Source organism: Panulirus ornatus, chromosome 49 (genome assembly GCF_036320965.1).
Source record: "Panulirus ornatus isolate Po-2019 chromosome 49, ASM3632096v1, whole genome shotgun sequence".
NCBI classification, from domain to species: Eukaryota; Metazoa; Arthropoda; class Malacostraca; order Decapoda; family Palinuridae; genus Panulirus; species Panulirus ornatus.
The window spans coordinates 13,275,437-13,295,236 of NC_092272.1; the positions used below are offsets into that span (position 1 = coordinate 13,275,437).

General features: G+C 37.8%; 1 protein-coding gene across 2 annotated transcripts in view; it reads left to right on the forward strand.

Annotated features, from left to right (window-relative positions):
- The window catches only part of LOC139764410 (nephrin-like), a 605,317-nt gene that overhangs the window by 289,453 nt on the left and 296,064 nt on the right, over positions 1-19,800 (forward strand). The window lies entirely within an intron of this gene.

Genomic DNA, 19,800 nt, shown 5'->3' on the forward strand with positions numbered 1-19,800 from the left:
ACCTAATAACCTTGCTCTTATTCACATTTACTCTCAACTTTCTTCTTCCACACACTTTACCAAACTCAGTCACCAGCTTCTGCAGTTTCTCACATGAATCAGCCACCAGCGCTGTATCATCAGCGAACAACAACTGACTCACTTCCCAAGCTCTCTCATCCCCAACAGACTTCATATATATATATATATATATATATATATATATATATATATATATATATATATATATATATATATATATATATATTTTTCTTTTTCTTTCAAACTATTCGCCATTTCCCGCGTTAGCGAGGTAGCGTTAAGAACAGAGAACTGGGCCTTTGAGGGAATATCCTCACCTGGCCCACTTCTCTGTTCCTTCTTTTGGAAAATTAAAAAAAAATAATGAGGGGGGAGGATTTCCAACCCCTCGCTCCCTCCCCTTTTAGTCGCCTTATACGACACGCAGGGAATACGTGGGAAGTATTCTTTCTCCCCTATCCCCAGGGATAATATATATATATATACATATATATATATATATATATATATATATATATATATATATATATATATATATATATATATATATATATATATATATATATATATATATATATATATATATATATATATATATATATATGTATATATATATATATATATATATATATATATATATATATATATATATATATATATATATATATATTTATATATATATATATGTATATATATATATATATATATATATATATATATATATATATATATATATATATATATATATATATATATATATATATATATATATATATATATATATATATATATATATATATATATATATATATATGTTATAGTTAATCGCTGCTTCCCACGTCAGCCAAGAAGCGCCAGGAAACAGACGAAGATGGCCCATCCACTCATATACGCACATATGTACATAAACGCCCATACACGCACATATACATACATATATATATAACATATACATACGTATACATATTAACATATACATACATATACATGTTAATATATACATACATTTGCTTACACACACAGACATATACATATATACACATGTATATATTCTTACTTGCTTGCCTTCATCCATTCCTGTCGCTACCTCTCCCCACAAGAAAGGCTATCGCAGCCCAATGTTGCGCTACTTCTAGTATTAGGAAAATACGAACTCCTTTGAAGGAAAATCTCCTGACAAGACCCCACTCCCAATGATACAGCCTCGCCAAAGGTGAATTTTGCTTGCAATGTGGAAAGGGAGCTGTGGTTTCGGTGTATTACACATGACAGTTAGAGATTGAATGTGGACGAATGTGCTCGTTTTGTCTGTATTCCTGGCGCTGCTTCGCTGAAGCAAGGGATAGCGATGATGTTTCCTGTGGGACAGGGTAGAGCCCGGAATGGATGAAGGCAAATATGTATTAATATATACGTGTCTATATATGTATGTATGTCTGTGTAAGTGTATGTATGTGTAGGTATGCTATATGTATATTTATGTACATGTGCATATATATATATATATATATATATATATATATATATATATATATATATATATATATATATATATATATATATATATATATATATATATATATATATATATATATATATATATATATATATATATATATATATATATAAATATATATATATATATATATATATATATATATATATATATATGTATATATATATATATATGTTTTTCCTACCGCTACCTCGCACACATGAGGGGGAGGGGGTTGTTATCCCATGTGTGGCGAGGTGGCGATGGGAACAAATAAAGGCAGACAGTATGAATTATGTACATGTGTATATATGTATAAGTCTATGTGTGTATATATATATGTATACATTGAGATGTATAGGTATGCATATTGTGCTTGTGTGGACATGTACGTATATACATGTGTATGTGGGCTGGTTGGGCCATTCTTTCGTCTGTTTCCTTGCGCTACCTCGCTAACGCGGGAGACAGCGACAAAGCAAAATAAAAAAGAAATAAAATATATATATATATATATATATATATATATATATATATATATATATATATATATATATATATATATATATATATCCCTGGGGATAGGGGAGAAAGAATACTTCCCACGTTTTCCCTGCGTGTCGTAGAAGGCGACTAAAAGGGAAGGGAGCGGGGGGCTGGAAATCCTCCCCTCTCGTTTTTTTTTTAAATGTTCCAAAAGAAGGAACAGAGAAGGGGGCCACGTGAGGATATTCCCTCAAAGGCCCAGTCCTCTGTTCTTAACGCTACCTCGCTATCGCGGGAAATGGCGAATAGTATCAAAAAAGAAATATATATATATATATATATATATATATATATATATATATATATATATATATATATATATATATATATGTAATATGTCTCCATGGTTGTTTAATTTGTTTATGGATGGGGTTGTTAGGGAGGTGAATGAAAGAGTTTTGGAAAGAGGGGCAAGTATGAAGTCTGTTGGGGATGAGAGAGCTTGGGAAGTGAGTCAATTGTTGTTCGCTGATGATACAGCGCTGGTGGCTGATTCATGTGATAAACTGCAGAAGCTGGTGACTGAGTTTGGTAAAGTGTGTGAAAGAAGGAAGTTAAGAGTAAATGTGAATAAGAGCAAGGTTATTAGGTACAGTAGGGTTGAGGGTCAAGTCAATTGGGAGGTGAGTTTGAATGGAGAAAAACTAGAGGAAGTAAAGTGTTTTAGATATCTGGGAGTGGATCTGGCAGCGGATGGAACCATGGAAGCGGAAGTGGATCATAGGGTGGGGAAGGGGGCGAAAATTCTGGGAGCCTTCAAGAATGTGTGGAAGTCGAGAACATTATCTCGGAAAGCAAAAATGGGTATGTTTGAAGGAATAGTGGTTCCAACAATGTTGTATGGTTGCGAGGCGTGGGCTATGGATAGAGTGGTGCGCAGGAGGATGGATGTGCTGGAAATGAGATGTTTGAGGACAATATGTGGTGTGAGGTGGTTTGATCGAGTAAGTAACGTAAGGGTAAGAGAGATGTGTGGAAATAAAAAGAGCGTGGTTGAGAGAGCAGAAGAGGGTGTTTTGAAATGGTTTGGGCACATGGAGAGAATGAGTGAGGAAAGATTGACCAAGAGGATATATGTGTCGGAGGTGGAGGGAACGAGGAGAAGAGGGAGACCAAATTGGAGGTGGAAAGATGGAGTGAAAAAGATTTTGTGTGATCGGGGCCTGAACATGCAGGAGGGTGAAAGGAGGGCAAGGAATAGAGTGAATTGGAGCGATGTGGTATACCGGGGTTGACGTGCTGTCAGTGGATTGAATCAAGGCATGTGAAGCGTCTGGGGTAAACCATGGAAAGCTGTGTAGGTATGTATATTTGCGTGTGTGGACGTATGTATATACATGTGTATGGGGGTTGGTTGGGCCATTTCTTTCTTCTGTTTCCTTGCGCTACCTCGCAAACGCGGGAGACAGCGACAAAGCAAAAAAAAAAAAATAAATATATAATATATATACATATATATAAATATATATATATATATATATATATATATATATATATATATATATATATATATATATATATATATATATATATATATATATATATATAGGGGAGAAAGAATACTTCCCACGTATTCCCTGCGTGTCGTAGAAGGCGACTAAAAGGGAAGGGAGCGGGGGGCTGGAAATCCTCCCCTCTCGTTTTTTTTTTTTTATTTTTTTTTCCAAAAGAAGGAACAGAGAAGCGGGCCGGGTGAGGATATTCCCTCAAAGGCCCAGTCCTCTGTTCTTAGCGCTACCTCGCTAATGCGGGAAATGACGAATAGTATGAAAAAAAAAAAAAAAAAAAAAATATATATATATATATATATATATATATATATATATATATATATATATATATATATATATATATATATATATATATAGCAGGATTCGAACCTCTACCACTTCTGGGGCATATTGGGACGCTAACAACGAGGCTATGATGTACAGCCAATTCCAACACAAGTGACAGTTTCGATTCATATTGTTAATGTTCTATGAAGCGCTTCCCTGACGTTACTCACATGTATCTCAATAACCATGACCTTGCACATTATATAAGACAGCTTTTTCAACTCCAAAATTCGTAAGTATTTTCCCTTTGTCTCTACGCTATTCTTTTTCTCCCCTTCATTAACCTCTCTATATCTCCATTATGGCCCGGCCTTGATGTGGATTGGAAAATCCTTCGAGTCAAAGGCTTTAGTATATTCTATTATTAAGACTTGAAGTCTGGAATTTTTTTTGTTTCTTTGTGGTATTGCGCTCATGCATTTTATGAACACTCGCTACTTATGTGCTTTTTTCATATATATATATATATATATATATATATATATATATATATATATATATATATATATATATATATATATATATATATATATATATATATATATATATATATTTATATATTTATTTATTATACTTTGTCGCTGTCTCCCGCGTTTGCGAGGTAGCGCAAGGAAACAGACGAAAGAAATGGCCCAACCCCCCCCCCATACACATGTATATACATACGTCCACACACGCAAATATAAATACCTACACAGCTTTCCATGGTTTACCCCAGACGCTTCACATGCCCTGCTTCAATCCACTGACAGCACGTCAACCACGGTATACCACATCGCTCCAATTCACTCTATTCCTTGCCCTCCTTTCACCCTCCTGCATGTTCAGGCCCCGTTCACACAAAATCTTTTTCACTCCATCTTTCCACCTCCAATTTGGTCTCCCTCTTCTCCTTGTTCCCTCCACCTCCGACACATATATCCTCTTGGTCAATCTTTCCTCACTCATCCTCTCCATGTGCCCAAACCACCTCAAAACACCCTCTTCTGCTCTCTCAACCACGCTCTTTTATTTCCACACATCTCTCTTACCCTTACGTTACTCACTCGATCAAACCACCTCACACCACACATTGTCCTCAAACATCTCATTTCCAGCACATCCATCCTCCTGCGCACAACTCTATCCATAGCCCACGCCTCGCAACCATACAACATTGTTGGAACCACTATTCCTTCAAACATACCCATTTTTGCTTTCCGAGATAATGTTCTCGACTTCCACACATTCTTCAAGGCCCCCAGGATTTTTGCCCCCTCCCCCACCCTATGATCCACTTCCGCTTCCATGGTTCCATCCACTGCCAGATCCACTCCAAGATATCTAAAACACTTCACTTCCTCCAGTTTTTCTCCATTCAAACTCACCTCCCAATTGACTTGACCCTCAACCCTACTGTACCTAATAACCTTGCTCTTATTCACATTTACTCTTAACTTTCTTCTTCCACACACTTTTCCAAACTCAGTCACCAGCTTCTGCAGTTTCTCACATGAATCAGCCACCAGCGCTGTATCATCAGCGAACAACAACTGACTCACTTCCCAAGCTCTCTCATCCCCAACAGACTTCATACTTGCCCCTCTTTCCAAAACTCTTGCATTTACCTCCCTAACAACCCCATCCATAAACAAATTAAACAACCATGGAGACATCACACACCCCTGCCGCAAACCTACATTCACTGAGAACCAATCACTTTCCTCTCTTCCTACACGTACACATGCCTTACATCCTCGATAAAAACTTTTCACTGCTTCTAACAACTTTCCTCCCACACCATATATTCTTAATACCTTCCACAGAGAATCTCTATCAACTCTATCATATGCCTTCTCCAGATCCATAAATGCTACATACAAATCCATTTGCTTTTCTAAGTATTTCTCACATACATTCTTCAAAGCAAACACCTGATCCACACATCCTCTACCACTTCTGAAACCACACTGCTCTTCCCCAATCTGATGCTCTGTACATGCCTTCACCCTCTCAATCAGTACCCTCCCATATAATTTACCAGGAATACTCAACAAACTTATACCTCTGTAATTTGAGCACTCACTCTTATCCCCTTTGCCTTTGTACAATGGCACTATGCACGCATTCCGCCAATCCTCAGGCACCTCACCATGAGTCATACATACATTAAATAACCTTACCAACCAGTCAACAATACAGTCAACAATATATATATATATATATATATATATATATATATATATATATATATATATATATATATATTATATATATATATATATATATATATATATATATATATATATATATTAATATTATTATTATTACACTCTGTCGCTGTCTCCCGCGTTAGCGAGGTAGCGCAAGGAAACAAACGAGGAATGGCCCAATCCACCCACATACACATACGTTTATGTTTACATAAACGCCCACACACACTCACAGGCACATATACATACCTATACATTTCAACGTATACATGCATATACATACACAGACATATACATATATACACATGACATGTTCATATATGCTGCCTTCATCCATTACCGTTGCCACCCGGCCACATATGAAATAATACATATATATTTTTTTTTTCCAAAAGAAGGAACAGAGAAGGGGGCCAGGTGATGATATTCCCTCAAAGGCCCAGTCCTCTGTTCTTAACGCTACCTCGCTAATGCGGGAAATGGCGAATAGTATGAAAAAAAAAAAAATATATATATATATATATATATATATATATATATATATATATATATATATATATATATATATATATATAGACAGCGAGAGAGAGAGAGAGAGAGAGAGAGAGAGAGAGAGAGAGAGAGAGAGAGAGAGAGAGAGAGAGAGAGAGAGAGAGAGAGAGAGAGAGAGAGGACATAAACTATAGAGCACTTAATGTTCGCCTGTAAATCAATTCCAATAATTTTACCTCTCTGTTACCGAGGATCGAACCCTGGCCCCATTGCATGGTAGGAGAAGTGGACGAGCTTTGTCCCATCCCTGCCACTAGTTGTCCTGTCAAAACTTCCCCGTCTTCTTCACTACACTTTTGTTCCCAACTGTTTTCCACTTTACCTCAAAGTATTCACCTCCTTCCGAGACATCTTCTTGTTCTCTCTCTCTCTCTCTCTCTCTCTCTCTCTCTCTCTCTCTCTCTCTCTCTCTCTCTCTCTCTCTCTCTCTCTCTCTCTCTCTCTCTCTCTTAAGTTTGCCGATACTCTGTCTCTGTCTTTGTCTGCCTGTCTGTCTGTCTGTCTGTCTGTCCGTCGGTCTGTCTGTCTGTCTGTCTGTCTGTCTGTCTCTCTCTCTCTCTCTCTCTCTCTCTCTCTCTCTCTCTCTCTCTCTCTCTCTCTCTCTCTCTCTCTCTCTCTCTCTCCTCATCTCTCTCCTTTGCTTCTCCTTTCTTTGTCCGTCGTTGCGCCTTCTCCTTGACTTCCTCCCGCTTTCTCTAGTCCATAATCCCCAAGCTAACTTTGTGGCCCATTGACCAGCATGGCTTTGACCACTCTATCAATGACTGACATACCCCCAAGCTGTTTTGCCCACAGATCTGCGGAGCGCCGAGTCGGTCTGGCCAGTTATACGCAGGGGAGTATCCAAAGGCATGATTACAGATATGAACTCTGGATGGTATCCACCTGTACTGCGTTGTAAAAGATACAGCAACATTATGTTGGCTGTAGTGGAATACAAGGAATCAGGATTGGTACTCTTGAATGGCTGGTGAAGTCATTTCACGCACGTCAAAAATTGAGGAGTGCCGATGATATTCTGTAGTATATATATATATATATATATATATATATATATATATATATATATATATATATATATATATATATATATATATTTTTTTTTTTTCTTTTTTTTTCTTTTTTGTCGCTGTCTCCCGCGTTTGCGAGGTAGCGCAAGGAAACAGACGAAAGAAATGGCCCAACCCACCCCCATACCCATGTATATACATACGTCCACACACGCAAATACACATACCTACACAGCTTTCCATGGTTCACCCCAGACGCTTCACATGCCTTGATTCAATCCACTGACAGCACGTCAACCCCGGTATACCACATCGCTCCAATTCACTCTATTCCTTGCCCTCCTTTCACCCTCCTGCATGTTCAGGCCCCGATCACACAAAATCTTTTTCACTCCATCTTTCCACCTCCAGTTTGGTCTCCCACTTCTCCTCGTTCCCTCCACCTCCGACACATATATCCTCTTGGTCAATCTCTCCTCACTCATTCTCTCCATGTGCCCAAACCATTTCAAAACACCCTCTTCTGCTCTCTCAACCACGCTCTTTTTATTTCCACACATCTCTCTTACCCTTACGTTACTTACTCGATCAAACCACCTCACACCACACATTGTCCTCAAACATCTCATTTCCAGCACATCCATCCTCCTGCGCACATCTCTATCCATAGCCCACGCCTCGCAACCATGCAACATTGTTGGAACCACTATTCCCTCAGACATACCCATTTTTGCTTTCCGAGATAATGTTCTCGACTTCCACACATTTTTCAAGGCTCCCAAGATTTTCGCCCCCTCCCCCACCCTATGATCCACTTCCATGGTTCCATCCGCTGACAGATCCACTCCCAGATATCTAAAACACTTCACTTCCTCCAGTTTTTCTCCATTCAAACTCACCTCCCAATTGACTTGACCCTCACCCCTACTGTACCTAATAACCTTGCTCTTATTCACATTTCCTCTCAACTTTCTTCTTCCACACACTTTACCAAACTCAGTCACCAGCTTCTGCAGTTTCTCACATGAATCAGCCACCAGCGCTGTATCATCAGCGAACAACAACTGACTCACTTCCCAAGCTCTCTCATCCCCAACAGACTTCATACTTGCCCCTCTTTCCAGGACTCTTGCATTCACCTCCTTACAACCCCATCCATAAACAAATTAAACAACCATGGAGACATCACACACCCCTGCCGCAAACCTACATTCACTGAGAACCAATCACTTTCCTCTCTTCCTACACGTACACATGCCTTACATCCTCGATAAAAACTTTTCACTGCTTCTAACAACTTGCCTCCCACACCATATATTCTTAATACCTTCCACAGAGCATCTCTATCAACTCTATCATATGCCTTCTCCAGATCCATAAATGCTACATACAAATCCATATATATATATATATATATATATATATATATATATATATATATATATATATATATATATATCTCGCACACATGAGGGGGGAGGGGGATGTTATTCCATGTGTGGCGAGGTGGCGATGGGAATGAATAAAGGCAGTGTGAATTGTGTGCATGTGTATATATGTATGTGTCTGTTTGTGTATATATATGTGTACATTGAGATGTATGGGTAAGTATATTTGCGTGTGTGGACGTGTATGTATATACATGTGTATGTGGGTGGGTTGGGCCATTCTTTCGTCTGTTTCCTTGCACTACCTCGCTAACGCGGGAGACAGCGACAAAGCAAAATAAATAAAATCAAAAATACATACATATATATATATATATATATATATATATATATATATATATATATATATATATATATATATATATATATATATATATATATATATATATATATATATATATGCCCTAAATTATACGACGTACCTAGTTTAACGATCATGCCTTATGGGAGGATGAAGAGCTGGGTAGACTGTGTACATATTCCCTTGACCAGGGTCCAGATCTGTACCTGCTCAACCCTGGGCGGCCCCTGGAATGCATCAAGGCCAGCAACGCTAACCGATACACCACAGAGGTTCATAGACATGCAGATTACCCTCTCACATATACTGCTGCCAGGTCACAAACCACAAGGTAGGGACACATATAGAAAACTAAACCACCCCGGTATAACACGGGCCACAGTGGCCTTGGGTACATTCAACCAATATATTTCCAACGGAAAGAATATGAAAGAAATTAAGCTGACTGTTGTACAGCAGGAATCTCTCCCAAGTGGCAAAACACCAGGGGAGTGTTTGAGAAACAGTGGGTGGAAAAGAACCCGAAATATTTACCAGACATATGATAGTCAGAAACAGAGTGCAACTTCCCCCCTCCTCCTCCTCCTCTCTCTCTCTCTCTCTCTCTCTCTCTCTCTCTCTCTCTCTCTCTCTCTCTCTCTCTCTCTCTCTCTCTCTCTCTCTCTCCCCACAGACAAGAACGGGAAAGGCGCATCGCTTGAAGTAGGCGGAAGCGCTATGAAGACATTCTGAAAACGCCATAACTCACTCAACAAAGCGAAAGCGTATCTGTCACGAAACTGCAAGGCGTAGACTTGAGAGTATTGCATGTAGCTCAGGAAGAAGAAGAGGAGGAAGAAGAAGAGGAGGAGGAGGAGGAGGAGGAGGAGGGGTTGGAGAAGAATAAGAATAAGAGAGCATAAGAAGAAGAAGAAGAAGAAGAAGAAGAAGAAGAACAAGAAGAAGAACAAGAAGAAGAACAAGAAGAAGAACAAGAAGAACAAGAAGAACAAGAAGAAGAAGAAGAAGAGCGCATAACAGAAAGAAGAAGAAGAAGAAGAAGAAGAAGAAGAAGAAGAAGAAGAAGAAGAAGAAGAAGAAGAAGAACAAGACAAGAAGAACAAGAACAAGAAGAACAAGAAGAAGAAGAAGAAGAGCGCATAACAGAAAGAAGAAGAAGAAGAAGAAGAAGAAGAAGAAGAAGAAGAAGAAGAAGAAGAAGAAGAAGAAGAAGAAGAAGAAGAAGAAGAAGAAGAAGAAGAAGAAGAAGAAGAAGAAGAAGAAGAAGAAGAAGAAGAAAAGGGCAGAAGAAAAAGAAAAGGGCAGAAAAAGAAGAAGAAGAAGAAGAAGAAGAAGAAGAAGAAGAAGAAGAAGAAGAAGAAGAAGAAGAAGAAGAAGAAGAAGAAGAAGAAGAAGAGTCATCAGCGAGATAAGGAAAAACACGAAATATCTTCTTCCACATGGAAGATACAAATCAACTTCAAATATCACTCACCCAATAAGAACAGGTCAGACACACACATGATGGCGGGAGAATATAAATGAGATGACAGAGACACAGAGCCAGAGATCTCCTGTAGAGATGAATGACCATCAGAACCCTCTCCCTACTCAACAATCTCCTTCTTACATATAGGATAAACAGCCTATATCGAGGCTAGAGAGATCGAGTACCTACCTAGATGGTGTTCGACACTGTCACATGTGATACATAATGCGAGCATCGCAATACAATGGAATACGAAGGCATTCAAAAACACAACAGATCATTAGGTGCTTTCGAGGTTGTTTGTGATGGTGCACTCATCCTCACCAGTCAAAATCCAGAACAATGCGATTCAGCCGACATACCACGATTAAAAAAGGTAAATTATAGACATCTTGATAAGAAACGAGGGGCCATAATTTGAATTCTTCTGCTGACAAATCTCTCTGATTCTTGACCAAATCCCTTTCCAATAACTTCTGTTATTCAACCTATTCCTCACTTTTCCTCTGGCCATAGCTAACTTGGCTTCTATAGCTGACTCTTCATCTACTAAAGCCGCTATTTTTACCACCATATTTACCTACAACTGATTGATTCCGCTTACAATCTATCGCGCCCACATCCTCCCACAAGCTTAATGCGTCCTACATTTTCCTCCACTCAAGATCTTTTAAGTTCTCTCTCCCAGCTCATGGTGAACAAGACCAGCTGGCAGACTTCCTTGAGTCCCAAAGGAATGTGCCCTTGTGCTTGCACCGATCCCATCTCACATATTTCACCTTGGCATGGGAACCCACACTTCACCTTCCCCATGGAGCAATGCCTTGCTCAAGTATGCCCTGGTGGGGACCCATCCCTGAGCAAGGATACACCACTCTAAACACCACTATAAACTATCTTACCGTTTTCCCTCACTTTTGCTGTGTGCAAAGTCTTTGTCTATCTCAAAAACACTTGGAATCCTATGCATTTTCTTTCTGATTACTTACACACAGAGTTTGAGGAACTAGTTCTTTCTTTTCAGATATATATTGATCAATGTAGCAAAGGCAAAATATACCCAGAAGGAATGACTTAAGAGAAAAAAAAGATATTCTTAGAAATCAATCAAGAATCAGTAAGTGTCTGTGGATCTGATCTTTAAAAGTAGCAAGGTTACAGAAGGAGGAAAAGACGAAAGAAAAAGAAGAGAAATTAGTGCTTAGATGCTCGAGGAAGAACGAGGTAACATAACGGGTAATCTTCGAGTGGCCGGTCTCCACATAGAAACTGTGGGAAGCAGCGACCAGAAGCGTGCTTTGGGTCCAGAGCTTGAGGGACAGACAGGGACAATTAAAGCAGCTCACGAGAACAGAGATAGATAGATAGATAGATAGATAGATGGATAGAGAGAGAGAGAGAGAGAGAGAGAGAGAGAGAGAGAGAGAGAGAGAGAGAGAGAGAGAGAGAGAGAGAGAGAGAGAGAGAGAGAGAGAGAGAGAGCATCATCATCAGCAGCAGCAGCTTCACGACGTACAGAGACGGATGGCTTAAGAGAAGTGACACCAAGAGAAATTATGAGACGGAAGGTTTTTGATTCCACTGTGGTTAAGAGAAGTCGGAGGGCGAATCAACCTAGGTATGTGGGCCATAAAAACCTGTCTCTATGAAGTACTCGTTCAAAAGATAAACAAATTGCGTTACTCATACAGTACTCCAGCTTTCGGGAAGCAGATCTTTCGGTGTTGATTCTGTAAGGCGTCCAGGATATAGAGGCAAATATGACTATAGCCATCATGTTAATGTTATTAGGGGTTTCAAATGCGTTGTTCTGAAATTGAAAATACTTTAACGAATGACCTTTTGGTAGATACATAAGGAAGAATTGAGTTTTAGCACCTTTAAATTTATGGTTACTGCTTTCCCATTTTGAGGCACAGATCTGAACTGAGAAAGATGATATGTACAGTGCGAGAAAGAGAACAAGTACTAGGAAGCTTAGATAATGATTCGAAAGACCCTGTGCGAAGAAATTGCAGATGGCATTGATTCAGATGAAAGAGATGAGATAGGGTTAGAAGCAGAATCCTCCAGAGTTGAATTAGAGGGAAATAAGGTACCCTAATAGGGTCTTTATCAATTGGGCAGTTAGTTATAGATTGAACAGATCGGAAGAGTTGAGGAAAGGCTGAATTATTGAAGCTACTGGAGAGGTTTGTCATTTAGCGTCACAGATATTGATCATTATCAGAAGAAATCAAATCTGCGCCCTTTTCCATTTATGAAGATACGCTTGACTTTACGAAGAGCAAAGCTTTTACAAAGACTTTGGTCACAGCAAAAGTGAGGAAAATGGGGAGATTGTTATAGGGGTTACAGTGGTCTTCTTTCTTAGAGATGGGGTGCACCAAGGCATGCTTCTAAAAGGAAAGAAAAGTCTGGGTTTTTAGATAAAGGCGAAATATGCGGGAAAGTATTGATGCAAGCTCAGAGGTGCACTCCTTTAAGACTCGAGGAGGTATGCCATCTGGGTCGTACGTCTTGATTCCGAGCAAAAGTGAAGTTAGATTCACGGGAAGGGATAAGTTTCATCATCCTATACTCTGTGGTCCTCTTCTGATAGACATCAGCGTACGACCAGAGGACATAGGAAATGGAATGTAGGACTTCATTCCAGTCAAAAGAACCCGAGCAATACTTTCAGTACAACGCAAGGCAACCCGGCTATCGGAGTGATAAACGTTCTAGGAAAAGAAAATAAGAAATACCTTGCAGGTAAGACCATTGATCTCTTCCAAAGTGACAAAGTTTATGTTCGAAGCGAGAATTAATGAAGGGATGAACTCTCCTAATAAGAAGATACACAAATGCGTTTTTGATCTGCAGATATTCCTTGTAGTGCAAGGGTTCAGAAGTGAAATATCAGTAGTGTGTGTTGGAGGAGTGGTGATCATGACGAATGAATTGGAAAAAGAAAAGATCTCGGCTCTACTGGGATCATCCAGGACAGAGCCTAACTAATCCTTGTAGTGTACATTGAAATCCCTTGCAAGAGGATTTTAGAACGTGGATGTGAAAAGAGCGATGCTGTCTGGCAAGAAGTCAAATAGTTATGAAATGTATATAATTCGAGGAACTGGGCCAAATATGCGAAACACAAAAAGCAAATTTGTAGATGGAAGAGAGATTTTGAGCAAGATGGCATAAATCTACTTAAAAGTGAAAGGGAGAGGTTGATAAAGTGAAAGATTAAGATAATGAAGTAGAACTGGAGGAGGTAGGGGGTGCTGAAAAGGGGCTGGTGATTGGGAATGCCTGGTTTAAAAAGAGTGACATAAATACTCAAGTATACGTATGTGAGTAGGAGACGTGGTAACTGGGTATCATTGGATTAAACATTAATTGATAGGCGTGCAAAATTGAGACTTTTGGATGAGAATGTGTTGAGAGAGGCAGCTGGTGAGATGTCTGACCATTGCCTTATACAAGCGAGGGTGAAGATTTGTAGATTTCAGAAATGAGGGCGCGGTGCGGGTGAGAGGAGGGAAGTGAAAGAAAGTAAGATTAGAAAACAGACTAGAGTGAAGGAATACGAGGAGAGACTGAGTGTTGACGGGCAAAATGAGGGCAGTGGGTGATGAATGTGAGGCATTGAGGGAAGCGGTGCTGGCATGTGAAAGAGATGCATGTGACATGAGAAAGGTGGAAAGTGAGCCAGATTAGAAAGGATAGTGAGTAGTGGGATGGCGAAGTAAAGCTGCCAGTGAAAGAGAAAAGAGAGGCATATCGATTGTGCTTACAGGAAAGGCGTGGAACATGGAAAATGTATAGGAGGAAGGGGAAAGAAGGACTGAGCCTTAGAGGGTATATCCTCACTTGGCCCACCTTTCCGTTCCTTCTTTTCGATAATTGAAAACGAGAGGGGAGGGTTTCCAGCCCTACCTGCTCCCTCCCCTTTTAGTCGCCTTCTACGAAACGCAGGAATACTTGAGAAGTATTCTTTCTCCCCTATCCCCAGGGATTGCTTTACATCTTATGGTTAAAATCGTGAGCTTTTGAACTCATGGCTACATTTTAGTACTGCATAGTTTCTACATTATAACATAAGTACTGTTTGCTGTATTTTAGTAAAACTTGGTAGGTAGGCTCCCCTTGGAGCAAGGCAGATACCTGATAACCTTGAGGTCATAAGGTTAAAGTTTAAGGTCACTTCCTCTCATATATTTTTGTGGCAAATTTGCCTAAGTCAAACCTATCATTGTTATTACCTTAACTCTTTTGTTGCTATAATTGTCATTACTCTTTCCATCATTGTTATCATTACTATTATTGTCATTATTATTATTATCATTATTTCTATTATCATTATTATTATTATTATAATTATTATTATTATTATTGTTATTATAATTATCATTATTATTATTACCATTATTATCATCATTATGATTATTATTATTATTAGTTTTATCGTTATTATTATCATCATTACAATTAATATCATTATCATTATTATCATTATTATTATTATCATTAGTATTGATATCATTATAATTATCATTATTATTCTTATTATCGTTATTGCTATTGTTATTATTATCATTATTATTATCATTATTATTATTATTATTATTATTATTATTATTATTATTATTGTTATTATTATTATTATTGTTATCATCATTACTATTATCATTACTATTATTACCATTAATATTATCATTATCATTGCTATCATTATTATCATTATTGTTATTATCATCATTATCATTATCATTATCCTTATCATTATCAATATTATCATTATTATTATTATCATTATGATTATTACTAGTAGTAGTAGTAGTAATAGTAGTAGTAGTAGTAGTAGTAGTAGTAGTAGTAGTAGTAGTAGTAGTAGTAGAAGTAGGAGTAGTAGTAGAATTATTAGTATTATCAATATATTTCTTCTTACTACATTATCATCATATTCATTATTATTATCATTGTTGTCATTATCATCATTATTTTTATCATCATTATTATTATCATTATTATTATTGATATTAGTATTATCATTATCTTTATTACTATTATCATTATTATTATTACTATTATTGTTATCATTATCATTATCATTATTTCTATTATTATCTTTATCATCATTATTGTTATTATCATTATCATTAATTGTTATTATTACTATAGTTAATATTATTTCTATCATTTTCATTCAAAGCTATATAACATATAACATATATGGACAACACATAAAGAAAAATATGCAATATGCTGGATCCTTACTAATAGCTATCCATTACTGGAAATCCCAGTATGGTTCGTTATGTGTCAATAGCAAGGGTAAATATTTATCATTTTTTTCCCCGTTCTCTCATGAAACGGAAGCAGAGGTGGTGGGGTTATGTATTGAAGGATTTTACTGTATACTGCTGTGTAGGAAATTATATATATATATATATATATATATATATATATATATATATATATATATATATATATATATATATATATATATATATATATATATATATAAAATATAAATATATATAAAATATAAATATATATATATATATATATATATATATATATATATATATATATATATATATATATATATATATATATATATATATATATATATATATATATATATATATATATATATATATATATATATATATATATATATATATATATATATATATATATATATATATATATATTTTTTTTTTTTTTTTTTGCTTTGTCGCTGTCTCCCGCGTTTGCGAGGTAGCGCAAGGAAACAGACGAAAGAAATGGCCCAACCCACCCCCATACACATGTATATACATACGTCCACACACGCAAATATACATACCTACACAGCTTTCCATGGTTTACCCCAGACGCTTCACATGCCTTGATTCAATCCACTGACAGCACGTCAACCCCGGTATACCACATTGCTCCAATTCACTCTATTCCTTGCCCTCCTTTCACCCTCCTGCATGTTCAGGCTCCGATCACACAAAATCTTTTTCACTCCATCTTTCCACCTCCAATTTGGTCTCCCTCTTCTCCTCGTTCCCTCCACCTCCGACACATATATCCTCTTGGTCAATCTTTCCTCACTCATTCTCTCCATGTGCCCGAACCATTTCAAAACACCCTCTTCTGCTCTCTCAACCACGCTCTTTTTATTTCCACACATCTCTCTTACCCTTACGTTACTTACTCTATCAAACCACCTCACACCACACATTGTCCTCAAACATCTCATTTCCAGCACATCCATCCTCCTGCGCACAACTCTATCCATAGCCCACGCCTCGCAACCATACAACATTGTTGGAACCACTATTCCTTCAAACATACCCATTTTTGCTTTCCGAGATAATGTTCTCGACTTCCACACATTCTTCAAGGCTCCCAGAATTTTCGCCCCCTCCCCCACCCTATGATCCACTTCCGCTTCCATGGTTCCATCCGCTGCCAGATCCATTCCCAGATATCTAAAACACTTCACTTCCTCCAGTTTATCTCCATTCAAACTCACCTCCCAATTGACTTGACCCTCAACCCTACTGTACCTAATAACCTTGCTCTTATTCACATTTACTCTTAACTTTCTTCTTTCACACACTTTACCAAACTCAGTCACCAGCTTCTGCAGTTTCTCACATGAATCAGCCACCAGCGCTGTATCATCAGCGAACAACAACTGACTCACTTCCCAAGCTCTCTCATCCCCAACAGACTTCATACTTGCCCCTCTTTCCAAAACTCTTGCATTCACCTCCCTAACCACCCCATCCATAAACAAATTAAACAACCATGGAGACATCACACACCCCTGCCGCAAACCTACATTCACTGAGAACCAATCACTTTCCTCTCTTCCTACACGTACACATGCCTTACATCCTCGATAAAAACTTTTCACTGCTTCTAACAACTTTCCTCCCACACCATATATTCTTAATACCTTCCACAGAGCATGTCTATCAACTCTATCATATGCCTTCTCCAGATCCATAAATGCTACATACAAATCCATTTGCTTTTCTAAGTATTTCTCACATACATTCTTCAAAGCAAACACCTGATCCACACATCCTCTACCACTTCTGAAACCACACTGCTCTTCCCCAATCTGATGCTCTGTACATGCCTTCACCCTCTCAATCAATATCCTCCCATATAATTTACCAGGAATACTCAAAAAACTTATACCTCTGTAATTTGAGCACTCACTCTTATCCCCTTTGCCTTTGTACAATGGCACTATGCACGCATTCCGCCAATCCTCAGGCACCTCACCATGAGTCATACATACATTAAATAACCTTACCAACCAGTCAACAATACAGTCACCCCCTTTTTTGATAAATTCCACTGCAATACCATCCAAACCTGCTGCCTTGCCGGCTTTCATCTTCCGCAAAGCTTTTACTACCTCTTCTCTGTTTACCAAATCATTTTCCCTAACCCTCTCACTTTGCACACCACCTCGACCAAAACACCCTATATCTGCCACTCTATCATCAAACATATTCAACAAACCTTCAAAATACCCACTCCATCTCCTTCTCACATCACCACTACTTGTTATCACCTCCCCATTTGCGCCCTTCACTGAAGTTCCCATTTGCTCCGTTGTCTTACGCACTTTATTTACCTCCTTCCAGAACATCTTTTTATTCTCCCTAAAATTTAATGATACTCTCTCACCCCAACTCTCATTTGCCCTTTTTTTCACTTCTTGCACCTTTCTCTTGACCTCCTGTCTCTTTCTTTTATACATCTCCCACTCAATTTCATTTTTTCCCTGCAAAAATCGTCCAAATGCCTCTCTCTTCTCTTTCACTAATACTCTTACTTCTTCATCCCACCACTCACTACCCTTTCTAATCAACCCACCTCCCACTCTTCTCATGCCACAAGCATCTTTTGCGCAATCCATCACTGATTCCCTAAATACATCCCATTCCTCCCCCACTCCCCTTACTTCCATTGTTCTCACCTTTTCCCATTCTGTACTCAGTCTCACCTTTGTACTTCCTCACACAATATATATATAATATATATATATATATATATATATATATATATATATATATATATATATATATATATATATATATATATATATATATATATATATATATATATATATATATATATATATATATATATATATATATATATATATATATATATATATATATATATATATATATATATATATATATATATATATATATATATAACTATATATATATATACAGAGGTATAAGTTTGTTGAGTATTCCTGGTAAATTATATGGGAGGGTATTGATTGAGAGGGTGAAGGCATGTACAGAGCATCAGATTGGGGAAGAGCAGTGTGGTTTCAGAAGTGGTAGAGGATGTGTGGATCAGGTGTTTGCTTTGAAGAATGTATGTGAGAAATACTTAGAAAAGTAAATGGATTTGTATGTAGCATTTATGGATCTGGAGAAGGCATATGATAGAGTTGATAGACATGCTCTGTGGAAGGTATTAAGAATATATGGTGTGGGAGGAAAGTTGTTAGAAGCAGTGAAAAGTTTTTATCGAGGATGTAAGGCATGTGTACGTGTAGGAAGAGAGGAAAGTGATTGGTTCTCAGTGAATGTAGGTTTGCGGCAGGGGTGTGTGATGTCTCCATGGTTGTTTAATTTGTTTATGGATGGGGTTGTTAGGGAGGTAAATGCAAGAGTCCTGGAAAGAGGGGCAAGTATGAAGTCTGTTGGGGATGAGAGAGCTTGGGAAGTGAGTCAGTTGTTGTTCGCTGATGATACAGCGCTGGTGGCTGATTCATGTGAGAAACTGCAGAAGCTGGTGACTGAGTTTGGTAAAGTGTGTGGAAGAAGAAAGTTAAGAGTAAATGTGAATAAGAGCAAGGTTATTAGGTACAGTAGGGTTGAGGGTCAAGTCAATTGGGAGGTGA